The sequence below is a fragment of the Triticum aestivum genome, chromosome 3B, assembly GCF_018294505.1.
Source record: "Triticum aestivum cultivar Chinese Spring chromosome 3B, IWGSC CS RefSeq v2.1, whole genome shotgun sequence".
NCBI classification, from domain to species: Eukaryota; Viridiplantae; Streptophyta; class Magnoliopsida; order Poales; family Poaceae; genus Triticum; species Triticum aestivum.
In genome coordinates this window covers 437,043,606-437,054,791 of record NC_057801.1, presented here as the reverse complement: position 1 = coordinate 437,054,791, position 11,186 = coordinate 437,043,606, and positions in this window count along the sequence as shown.

Below are 11,186 nucleotides of genomic sequence, written 5' to 3'. Positions count from 1 at the left end.
TTATGAACTACTAGTACATACTCCAAACACTGATGTATATAGACGTATTTTAGAGTGTAGATTCACTCATTTTGCTCCGTATGTAGCACTCTCCCTCGCCCCTCGACCCTTGCCCATGTGGTGGACGTGCAACAATTTATTCGGTCTCATATAGCCAGAACGATATATACTGCACTACCATTATTGCTCGACTTCCCAAAGAGGCGAAGAGCCAATCGCAAGGTTAATATTTTGGAGATGCCAAGCGCAAGGTTATAGGAGAACGAGTAGTAGGTGCCGCGTCATTTATAAATAAAGTTTTTTTTCTTCGGTGGCACGTACGCAATATGATAGGTTCATATAGAGAGAAAAGGAAACCGCTCCAGTATATACATAGTCGGGATGGGCCAGCCTACACGGTTGCTTGCTGGGGTTGCTCTCTTCACACTCTCTCGCACAAAACGACTATGGTCACATCTCTAACATACCGGCGGATCACGTCCGCCAGGGGAAGGGGTGGATGCTTAGTGTAGATGTGGTCGCCATCGCCGACAGTGAAAACCCACTGTCGGCACGTCCCATCAGGGGTCCCCGTCGTTCTCTCTCACAAAGCCGGTGAGGTTGCCTTCGTCCCTTGCTCACTGCCACGACGTGGGCATTTGCTGCCTCCCGCCGCCCTCCCCAAGGTTGAGCCACGTCCCTCAGGTACAACTCCCTTTACAGTCGGCTTGCACCACTGCTCCAGCTGCCCACATCACTCCATGTGGATATTTCTCTACTTCTTTGCCCCGCACATACCTCTACTGGCTTCTACGTACTGTATTTGTGATGAGTTTATGTCTCATCAACTAGTCCTAGTAATCTTATTCTAATCACGCTTCTTCAATTTCTTTGCCACAGGGATGCTCATCTCGATTTTGGTGAAACTGCACAAAATGATCTAATGGTCAAAAGGTTGCAAACTTCATTAGTTAGGAAGCTCGAACGTTGCCAGCAAATTGAAGCCTGGTGAGGGTTCACGATTCAAGGGCTAGGGACTGCATGGATCATTTTTTTCTTTAGCTGCCTCCATTCCAAAATAAGTGTCAACTTTAGTAGTAGTACAACTTTGTACTAAAGTTTGCACAAAGTTGAGACACTTATTTTGGAATGGAGGGAGTACATATTTGCTATGATCTGTCAATCATTGAGATGCAATAGCATGCATGTTAGTCTCCTTTGTATTTGATGAAATGTTGCAACGAGCAACCTTGGATGCAAGATACATGTACCAGAAGCTGGAAGCTTCATAGCATTGTACAAATTTATCTCGCTGTTAAATTATAGTACGTACTATACTAGTACTTCCTCCGTTCCTAAATATAAGTCTTTGTAGAGATTTCACCATGAACCACATGCAGATGTATATAGATGCATTTTAAGTGTAGATTCATTCATTTTGTTCCGTATGTAGTTCACCTAGTGGAATCTCTATAAAGACTTATCTACTAGTAATAGCTAGCCCCCACTACTAGGAATTCTCTATCCTCTCCTTGAGCCACATCATCAAAATTAATGTAGTCGTTAGATGAACTAAATCAGTCCATAATAGCCGTCTGATCTAGACGTTGAGAGGCTCGGCACTAAGCCACATGCAAGCATGCAGAAATACCGTGGCATGCATGTGAGTGGGTTTTTAAATCACATCAACATGTCTGCATGCAAGCATGCACCGGTAGCATGCATGTAAGTGAGCTTTTAAGTCCCATTAACATGTCAAAAAGAAAAATATAATCCCATTATGCAGTAGGAGTTGGCTGATCTTTTTTCCTTACGTGTGATGATCTAAATGATGATGGGAGTTTATTTAGTTTGGCTACCACATTTGTCATGCAGTTATAGAGTTTTTTTAGTTCTATGAAATCGATAATTTTGCGCAGAGAGATATACGACTGTTCCGCGGCAACGCACGGGGACTCATCTAGTATTTAAGAACGGAGGGAGTACTATGTAAAGAGTTAGGTGTCGCACAGTGTCCAGAAAATATGGTGATAGTGTGAGGTGGGCCATGTAATCACTGAGCCTGCGTGTTTTCACTGCTCTTGCACTCCTCCGTTGTAAGAATGGATAAAATTGTAATCTAGTAGTACCTCCTTTCGTCGAAAGTGTGGGACATCCAGCAGTCCTACCACCTCAGTAATAAAGACCAATGAGCCGTCAAATCACATAAACCCGACAATAAGTTGGACGGACGAAGCAACCATCACTCTTGTGACAGTGAGAGGTCGCGTCCGCTCTGCCCGGGCATGAATGCGGCACCGATTCTTTGGAGCGGCGCTGACTGTTTCAAGCGGGAAGTGCGCGCGGGCGATGCAGGGGCTTTGGGTGGGCCAGGCTGGTCAGGAGCGGGCATGGCAGCTGTCCGCATGTCCCTACCTGACACGCCCGAAAACGAGAGGATGCACCGACTCTCGTGGAAAAAATCGTACACTACACACCATCTCTCTGTAGGAGTAGGTCGATCTGTTGCTCTCTCTCTCTCTCTAACACACACATGCTGTTAAACACACACACACACACACATGCATCTTGGTCCCGTTGCACCTTCTAACATGACTTATTACACCTAGACAAAGGGAGTAGTAAGTATACGAGATACGGTGGCACACTGACTTAGGTCGAATACAAGTGCCCAAAATTGTGTGCATGTTATAAAAAGGATTCACTTAAAATAGTATGTGGGCGAACAGAGGGATCAATTGGACAGTGTTCCCGAGAAGTAGCGAGATGTGTGAGGTAAGATACACCGCTGGCGCTTTTAATTTTTTTCTTATTAATTTGTTTGTATCACCCTATGACTGGTGGGACCCAACGTACTACGTGGAGAGAGGTAAGGTGACTAAGGCTGCATTATTTCTGCACCACTGTGGATAGTCTTACCACCAAAGCCACATGACACGATTATGATTGAAATCCCAATGACTCCCACACACACAGAAAAAACACACGGCATGCTTGTCACATGAATGCAGGAATGTATAAAAGGTTATTTTCCTCTCGCTGAACATAACGGGAGGGTTGTGTAGCTGGTTAGCCTATTCGCTCATCAAACTTGAGGTCTCGGGTTCGATAACTACACTTGAGCATAATTTGTGCCAGGAGGATTCTTTAACTGGTCAAAATGGATGGATACGGAGGTATACGATCTCATAGTGACCCTATAATCACCTCATCACATATAAGTTGCAGCCTCGGCACTTGTTTTCTAGGGTTTGCACGCTTCACACTCTCTCTCCAGTATATATATACACGCTGGAGCCTCAGCGCTTGTAGTTGCTCTCTTCACACTCTCTCACCCTCTCCAGATTTAAACAAGACTTCGTTGGCCTCTCTCTCCCCTCACTGCTGCTCAAAGAGCCGGCAGGATCCATCCGCCGGGAAGGGAAGGAGTCTTAACACTGTCACCGTTGGTGAGGAAGGGAATCCACTACCGGCGCAGCTGTTCACTTTCACCCAGCAGCGGCGCGGGAGGGCCTCCGACCCCTTCTTCTTCATCGCCGTCCCGTCGCCCACCAAACCACACCCCAAGAACTTTAAGGTATAACTTACTTACACCACATGCATTGCTCTAGCTGCATGTATACCATGAATCTAGGACGTTGTTCAAAGAGGAAAGGATTGGGGAAAGTAGTGGGAAAAGTTGTATAGCATGAATCTAGGACGTGGTTCAAAGAGGAAAGGAAGGGGGAAAGTTGTATAACATGAATCTAGGACGTGGTTCAAAGAGGAAAGGAATGGGGGAAAGTAGTGGGGAAAGTTGTATCGCATAAATCTAGGACGTGGTTCAAAGAGGAAAGGAAGGGGCGAAAGTACTAGTACAGACTGGCTATCCAGCACCTACGTTGGTCGAAAAGAGAAAACAATGACAAACGCAGTACGCACATCTGTAACGAATTGGTCTTTTGTTTTGGGGAACATGGCTGTAGACTTTAAGCAGGACTAGATTTGCTGCGCTCACATAGGGAAAGGTGTCTAAAGATAACAAAATTGGGACCAACACAAATATGCTCCTTGGTTGTTTGTTCTTTGTTGCAACAGACTGTGCATGACCATAGTACATCGGTAGATGCACATGGTGCTGGTGCGTCCACTGTCTCGTGCAACTCATTAGCTGTTGTTAACCTAAGGCCCTGTTTGGTTAAAAACTCCCTAGTCCCTACCTGCTTGGTTCCAGGGACTAAACATGGACTAGAGGTAATTAAATGACATGCTAAAAGACCATGTTACCCCTAGTGATGAGCTAATAGAGACAAGGTGCGATGCGTGGCAGGGGCAACTATTGGAAAAAGTCCCAAAAAGACTCCCTCGGGGTCTTCTTTCTTTAGTCCCAAATGCCCACTTTTAGTCCCTAAAAGTCCCTCCTGTTTGGCTTAGATGGGACTGACACGGAGTTTTTTCTGTCCCTACACCAAAATGTCCCTGTAAACAAACACCCTCTAATAATGCCGCTGGAAAATTGATGCAATGCCAGAGTTAAAAGCAAATTACATTTTTAACGAGTTTTATTGTTAATATAATCTCTATGTTAATATTAATCAATGCCACCGTTTGAGAAATGCTACTGTCTTGCTTTCTTTCCCATGTAGATAAGGTAGATGCTTCTTTTTGTTGGCTTCTGTGTCATTCACCGTTATTGACCACTAGTTGTTTCCTTTGCACCTCTGTGTAAACAGGGTTATCTACTTCACCTCGTTGCCATTGTGACCTTTTGTTGCATTACACAAAACACTTTTGTTTTAAGAGTGTTTTGTGCATTTCAACCAAAATGTCACACCGACAACGTTGCTTGATTGCTTGATCTTAGTGGAACTGCACAAGAGGAGATCTTACTTCCTATCCGTGTTGGCAAATTTGGTTCAGATCTTCTTCTTGTGAGTTGTTTGAATTCCGCATCATGAGAGGTCAGTACTAGCCTTCTTTCACATGATTCTGTAGTGTGCTTTCATATGTTGTGCTACTTGTACGATAATGTTGCTTGATTTTAGTGAACTGCAAAAATGGAGACAATACTTCCAATCTGTATGTGCACCGTAATATCCCATTGAGGTAAGATAAGGATATTTCACAACTGTTGGCCTGTATTTTGCCACTTTCATTAGAAAATTAAGTTTAGTACTATACTTGTGCTCCCTAATTGACATGCCAAATCTTACATTGAAGGTGAAGCTTGTCCGTTATTGAACCAAGTGATGAAGGGGAAGAACAAGCAGAAGAAAAACAAAAATCAACTCCCGGTGTTGTAATGAATCACTGGAACTGTGATGACACAAGTAATGATATAGTTTTGCAACTTAATTTATTGCTATGGATGGAACGAGCAATTGTTTTGCCACTGATTTGATGCCACTCTTAATGTAATACGTAATTATCTCTACTTGTGCAAACAGGGATCTTCTTTGAAGATACCATATATTTTAGTGGAACTGCACAAGAAGATGTTGGAAACATTAAGCTAATCGAGGAGTATATGGTAAGCATGGCCACCACCATAGATAGCAACAGATGGTTCCGGAGAAGTGCTTCATCTGTATGCTCTACACAATAAGCCTCCTGACAAAGGTTGGTACTCGCCCACTGATTTAATCCATATGATTGAGCTTTGTCATCTCTATTGGTGTTGTGCTACTACTTAGATACTGTCATGAAAAAGTGGTATTGTCCTTGAGAAGTGCTTCATCTGAGCTGTTTTAAATATTTCCTTTCCTGTTTTCGAGCAAATAGGGATGCTAGCATTTAGTTGTCCTCTTGTCTTTGCACAACAGGATCATCTTCCTCTAAAGAAGAATATGGACTACGTGAAGTGACTAGTTCCAATTATGCCAGTATGAAGAAGCCCTGTCTATCTTCTCATCAGAAGGAGCAGTTGAAGGATGGTTACATTACTCCCCACAAGACCAAACTAACTTCAGCTCAGAAGGACTGACAAATCTCCATTTTTTTGCTGTGATGCGCGAGTACAATGTTGTTCTAGGATTCTTTCAGGTGAGTTCCATTTTTCTAAAAGTGTGCTCTACATGGACCATGTAGGTGCCTGTTTAAACTATCAATTCATAGTACAGTTTTCTTTATACTAATCACTCTTTTTTGTATTTGTGCAAACAGGGTTGCTCAGCTTGATTTCAATGGGAACTGCACAAAATGTTCATGAATACATCGAATCATTCATTTCCACCATAAGAAAGGAGGTGCCGATAAGTTCAAGGTGTTGCAACATATAAGGGCGAAATCATACAAGCTACGCGTGAATTTGGTTGATTTTGGTGGACTGCACAAAAAGAACAGCTGGTTTATTTAGCATGAGGTGCCATGTCAATGTCTGAACTGATGGCAAACCCTGCCCATTCCACAATCGTAGGCATTTGATATTTTGGAATGGGACAACCTTGTCAAATTTTGCTCATTGATTTTAATGCTTTTGATATTTTCGAATGGGACGCCCTTTGCTGTCAGCAGCGTCGATCAATTTTTTTCTTTAGTTGTGAAGTAAATATTTCCTCTGACATGTGAGTCGCTGAGATGCATAATAATTGATTGTTTTGAATGTTCTCTATGAACCCTGTGTGTTTGATTGCAATGTATAGAAACGCTAAAAAGCTGCTCAAACTCTTTGTACTCCTTCTGTTCCTTTTTAGTTCGCACATTGTGAAAGTGCATACTTTTTTCTATAAGATTGGTCAAAGTAGAGATACTTTGGCTGCAGCCAAAACTTGTATGCAGACTAGAAAGGACCGGAGGGAGTACATGTGAAACTGCTGCAAACGAGGTGATCACCCTAGGAATAATGCTAGTACGTATTGTTTTGCATGTTCATCCAATGCCAGTGATATAGGAATTCAAACTAATCGAAATAAATTCATTCATACACGGTCAGATTTCATATAAACATGCCGGATTTCATTACATTTCATACATTCTTCAACTAAAAAGGGGTGCGCTGGAGGTATAATTAATTAACCGAAGCTACCCACATGTGTCCCGCTGAGCCGAACATAAGCTTCAGTGACTTAACTGCAGGTGCAGTTGCGTAACTAACATGTGGCCTGTTGGGCCCACGTGTCAGTGAGCCAACTGCACCAGCAGTTAAGTAGAAGCAGCGTTCTTCTCAAACACAGCTCTCCGACTCCACGTCGCCACCAAGAAGCTAACCGACCGTCAATGGTCAACCCGCCTAGCTTGGCTTCAACCGGAGGGTAGCAACGGTGGCCTTACTTGGACCCGAGCGGCAGCGACCTACCGTGTTCTACTCTTCCTCGTTTTCTGTGTGGCGCAGCCTCGTTGGCAACGGGGCGGGGCCTCGGCGGAGCCGGCGGTGTCCTCTATCTCGTTGCCGGCGGGCGGCGCCTCGGCAGAGCAGTGGAAATCCTCCCCCTCCTTGCCGGCGGGGTGGGGCCTTGGCTGAGCCGGCGATGCCCTCTGCCTCGTTGTTGGTGGGGAGGGGCCTCGGCGGAGCCGACGGTGTGCTCTGCCTCGTTGTTGGTGCTGCCGGGCATCGGCGGAGTAGGGCCTCGTCGATGCCAGCAGAGCGGGTACTCGTCGGAGTCGGCATTGTCCTCTGCCTCATCCTCGGTCTTGCCAAACAGCGCCTCGCTCGCTTCAACGCCCTCATTGTAGGTGGCCGCAGCCTCCTCCACCCGCATGCGGTACCGCCAGCGCTCGAGGCAGCCCTCGCGGGCGGAGCGGTATGAGTCAAGCAGCACCTCCTGCTTTGCCCGCTCCGTGGCGATCTGCTCCTCCCCTTATAGGTGCTCCTGGAGGAGATGGTGGTTGTAGGCGGCATCGGCCTGCGCCTCCTAGAACTACTCCTCATGCATCTGCCTCACCGTGTCCATATATTGGGCACGGGCCTCGCCGATGGTCATGGTGCAATGCACCAGCGAGGATGGCACGGAGGAGGGGGTTGGCGCGGATCAACGACTACCATGTTCTCCATTGGGATGTCGTCGTCCTTCGGTTGCCTGACGGCCAGCCGATTGGTAGCAATTGCTGCCATCTCCTTGTGGTCCGTTGTCTGCCCGTCCCGAAGAGCGCTAGAGCGCGAGGAAGCCATGGTGGACAGTAGTGGTGTCGACAGGAGAAAGGGAACGGATGCGGATGACTGTGGCTATGGCCGGCGCAGTAGTTTATATAGCAATGGTGGGTGGCCGAGAGACGGATGTGTGTCACCGGAGTAGCCGCCTCAGCAACCGCGTATCATTAATGTGGGCGGCAGATGGACGGACGGACGACACTTGTATCATTTGAAGGCGGAGCAATCGCCTGCAGCGGGAAGCTTGGCAGGCGGCACTGACTATTTCGGGTGGAAAGTGTGCGCGGGCGAGGAGATGACTTTACTTGGAGAGGATGACAATGGGGACCCACCAGGGCCATAGCCTCACGTATGCAAGTGCCTCCTTATTTTATATATATATATATATATATATATATATAGTTTATAACTATAATTTTTTTTGCTTCCTCCTGGTTTCCTGATATCACGGTCCCTCACCATTGTCAACATATGTAGTCAATAAACGAGAGAATTGCACAAGAAGCGGCCGACAACTGGGACCAAGCAGCTTGAGCAGTATTTGTGTTTTTGAGGTGTGAGCACTGCATAGTTTTTTGATGTTTAGCCCAGATATTAATTTTTCTCCTCTGAACAACAACAGAAACATCACTCCAGGTATTAACTGGGCGAGCTGTGGCCTGTCTAGCCCAGGCCAGATATCCAGCCCAAATATTAATTTTTTTCAAGCTGAAAATGGCTAGCCCAGCTATACTTTTTTTAGGAATACCCAGGCAAGGTCAAGTTATTATTCTCCGCCCCGCTGGGCTGCAAATCTTTCCTAGGAGGGATGCATTAGGCTTAACAAGAAATGTGCTTTAAGAAATAATAAATGGGATGCAATTATAAAAACTGGGCAGTAACTATAAAAAATGCACCAAACACGTAATTTCTTTATAAATATTATTTTTGGATATTGAAAATTTTAATTTCATTAATTGTTGCGAGCGCAATGTTTCGCTAGATTTTTAGGTAATATAAATTTATATTGAAATTGTATTTAATCTGACTAGAAATTCCGGGATAAAAATATTTCGGATCCCATCAAAATGTGGGAAGTTTTATTGAATTCTATTTTGAACGGTTGGTTGAAATGGGTTGTACTTTTAACAAAGTGTAAATGGGCTGTAGTAAATTCCATTAGAATTCAAAAATGGGCTGCACATTCTTACAAATCTCAAATGGGCTATAAGTTCTCTGCCACACACTTGTGGCCTTACTAAGTTGACGCGTCCCTTAAAAAAAGAGTTGACGCGTATGCAAGGCTTTGTCAACTTATAGTCAACACACGGTTCTAGCAGCAGTGGTCGTTGGATGTCCATCCAACGGATGCCGTGCTTTTTCTTCAATCTCGGATATTCTAGCTTTACCCGCCCAAAAAATGATTCCTCCCCCTGACATCTAGGGCACACTGTTTCAGAAGCTGACCTATTGTCCTACTAAGTTGACGTACCAAGGGCTTTGTCAACTTAGTCAATATAAACGATTCTAGCTGCAGTGACCGTACGATGTCCATCCAACGACCGTCGTGCTTCTTCAATCTCTGGTCTTCTTGCTCCAGCCGCCCAAAGCAGCGTCGGTCGTGCCGCCTGCTCCTGCCTCCCGTGGCCAGCTGTGCTGCCGCGGAGGCCTCACCGAACCTACTACTCCCACCGCTGGCTAGGCCATCCCTCCACTCACCCACACCCCCTGTTATTCTGCGGCGACGACAGCCTCACAACGCAGCCGAACCAGTGAACCCTCGTACTCCTCTCCGCATGGGCATCCACTGTCGTGTCTTCCCCGTCTCCGTGTCATCTCCTTCCTAGGCCACGCCGTCGTCCACCGCCGTGGTGCTCTCGGCGCGGCGTGGTCAACATGGTCAAGGAACGACTTCCATCGGACGAGGACTGTACGTGGAGAGGCTGACAACTGGGTCCACGACCGTAGCATGGAAGTGCCTCCTTATTACGCGGAAAATAATGATTCCTCCACCTGACAGCTGGGACCCACCGGACGGGCCACTGTATTTTGCAAAAAAAACGTTTCCCCCCTGACTGCTGGGACCCACCAGCTACATCTTCGCACGCAAGGAAGTGCGTCCGGGAAAAAAATGATTCGCCCCCTGACTGCTGGGACCCACCAGCTACATCTTCGCACACAAGGAAGTGCGTCCGAAAAAACGATTCGCCCCCCTGACTACTGGGACCGACCAGCTACATCTTTGCACGCAAGGAAGTGCCTGACAATCGGGACCCACCTGGTCGAAGCATACATAGCGTTGTCATTCTGGTCGCGAACGTGTATGTACATATATACTGGTCGATGTAGAGGCGCGCACATGTCGCAGTAGAGGCGTGCACGTAGCATGTACACGTATGTACAACGGCTAGTGTGCAAGAAATAAATACGGCCACGTATGTGTAAATACGGGCGGGGTCTCAAATGCCTACTTGCGCATGCGTACGGCCAGGGCTCGTGTACATGGCTTGGTCGGAACGGAGAAACAACATCATCAACGTGTTCATGGGGAGCCAACCGGCTGGGTCGGAACAAAATGCGTCGTCGTGTTCATTGGGAGGGCTTGGACAGAACAGGCGATGGAAACGAGGCCTGGCGTACCGCAGAACGGAGGAAACGGCCTTGTGTTCGACCGACCATGTTCGAAATGGGATCCTGTTCATCGGGAGGGGTTTGGCGTACCGCAAAATGGAGGAAACAGACCTCCTACGATCGAAATAGGGGTCCTGTTGATCGGGAGGGGTGTGGCGTACCGCAAAACGGACAAAACGGACTTATGTTGGAGCGCTCCGGTCAAAACGAGGGTCCTGTTCATCCGGAGGGGTGTGGCGTACCGCAAAACGGGACTCCACGGGATACTGTTCATCTCCACTGTCGACCTCCTCCAGCCTCCACGGGCTACCATCGACCTCCTGCAGCCTCCATGGGCTCCTGTTCATCCAGCCTCAACCGCGCGCTACTCCACCGGCTACTACTCAACCACCCCTCCACGGGCATCCCTCCACCGTCTACTGTTCATCCAGCCCTCCACGGGGTCATCCTGTTCATCCAGCCCTCCACGGGGTCCTGTTCATCCAGCCACAACCGGCTCGATCAATCGGGGTCCTGTTCATCAAGAGGCAAC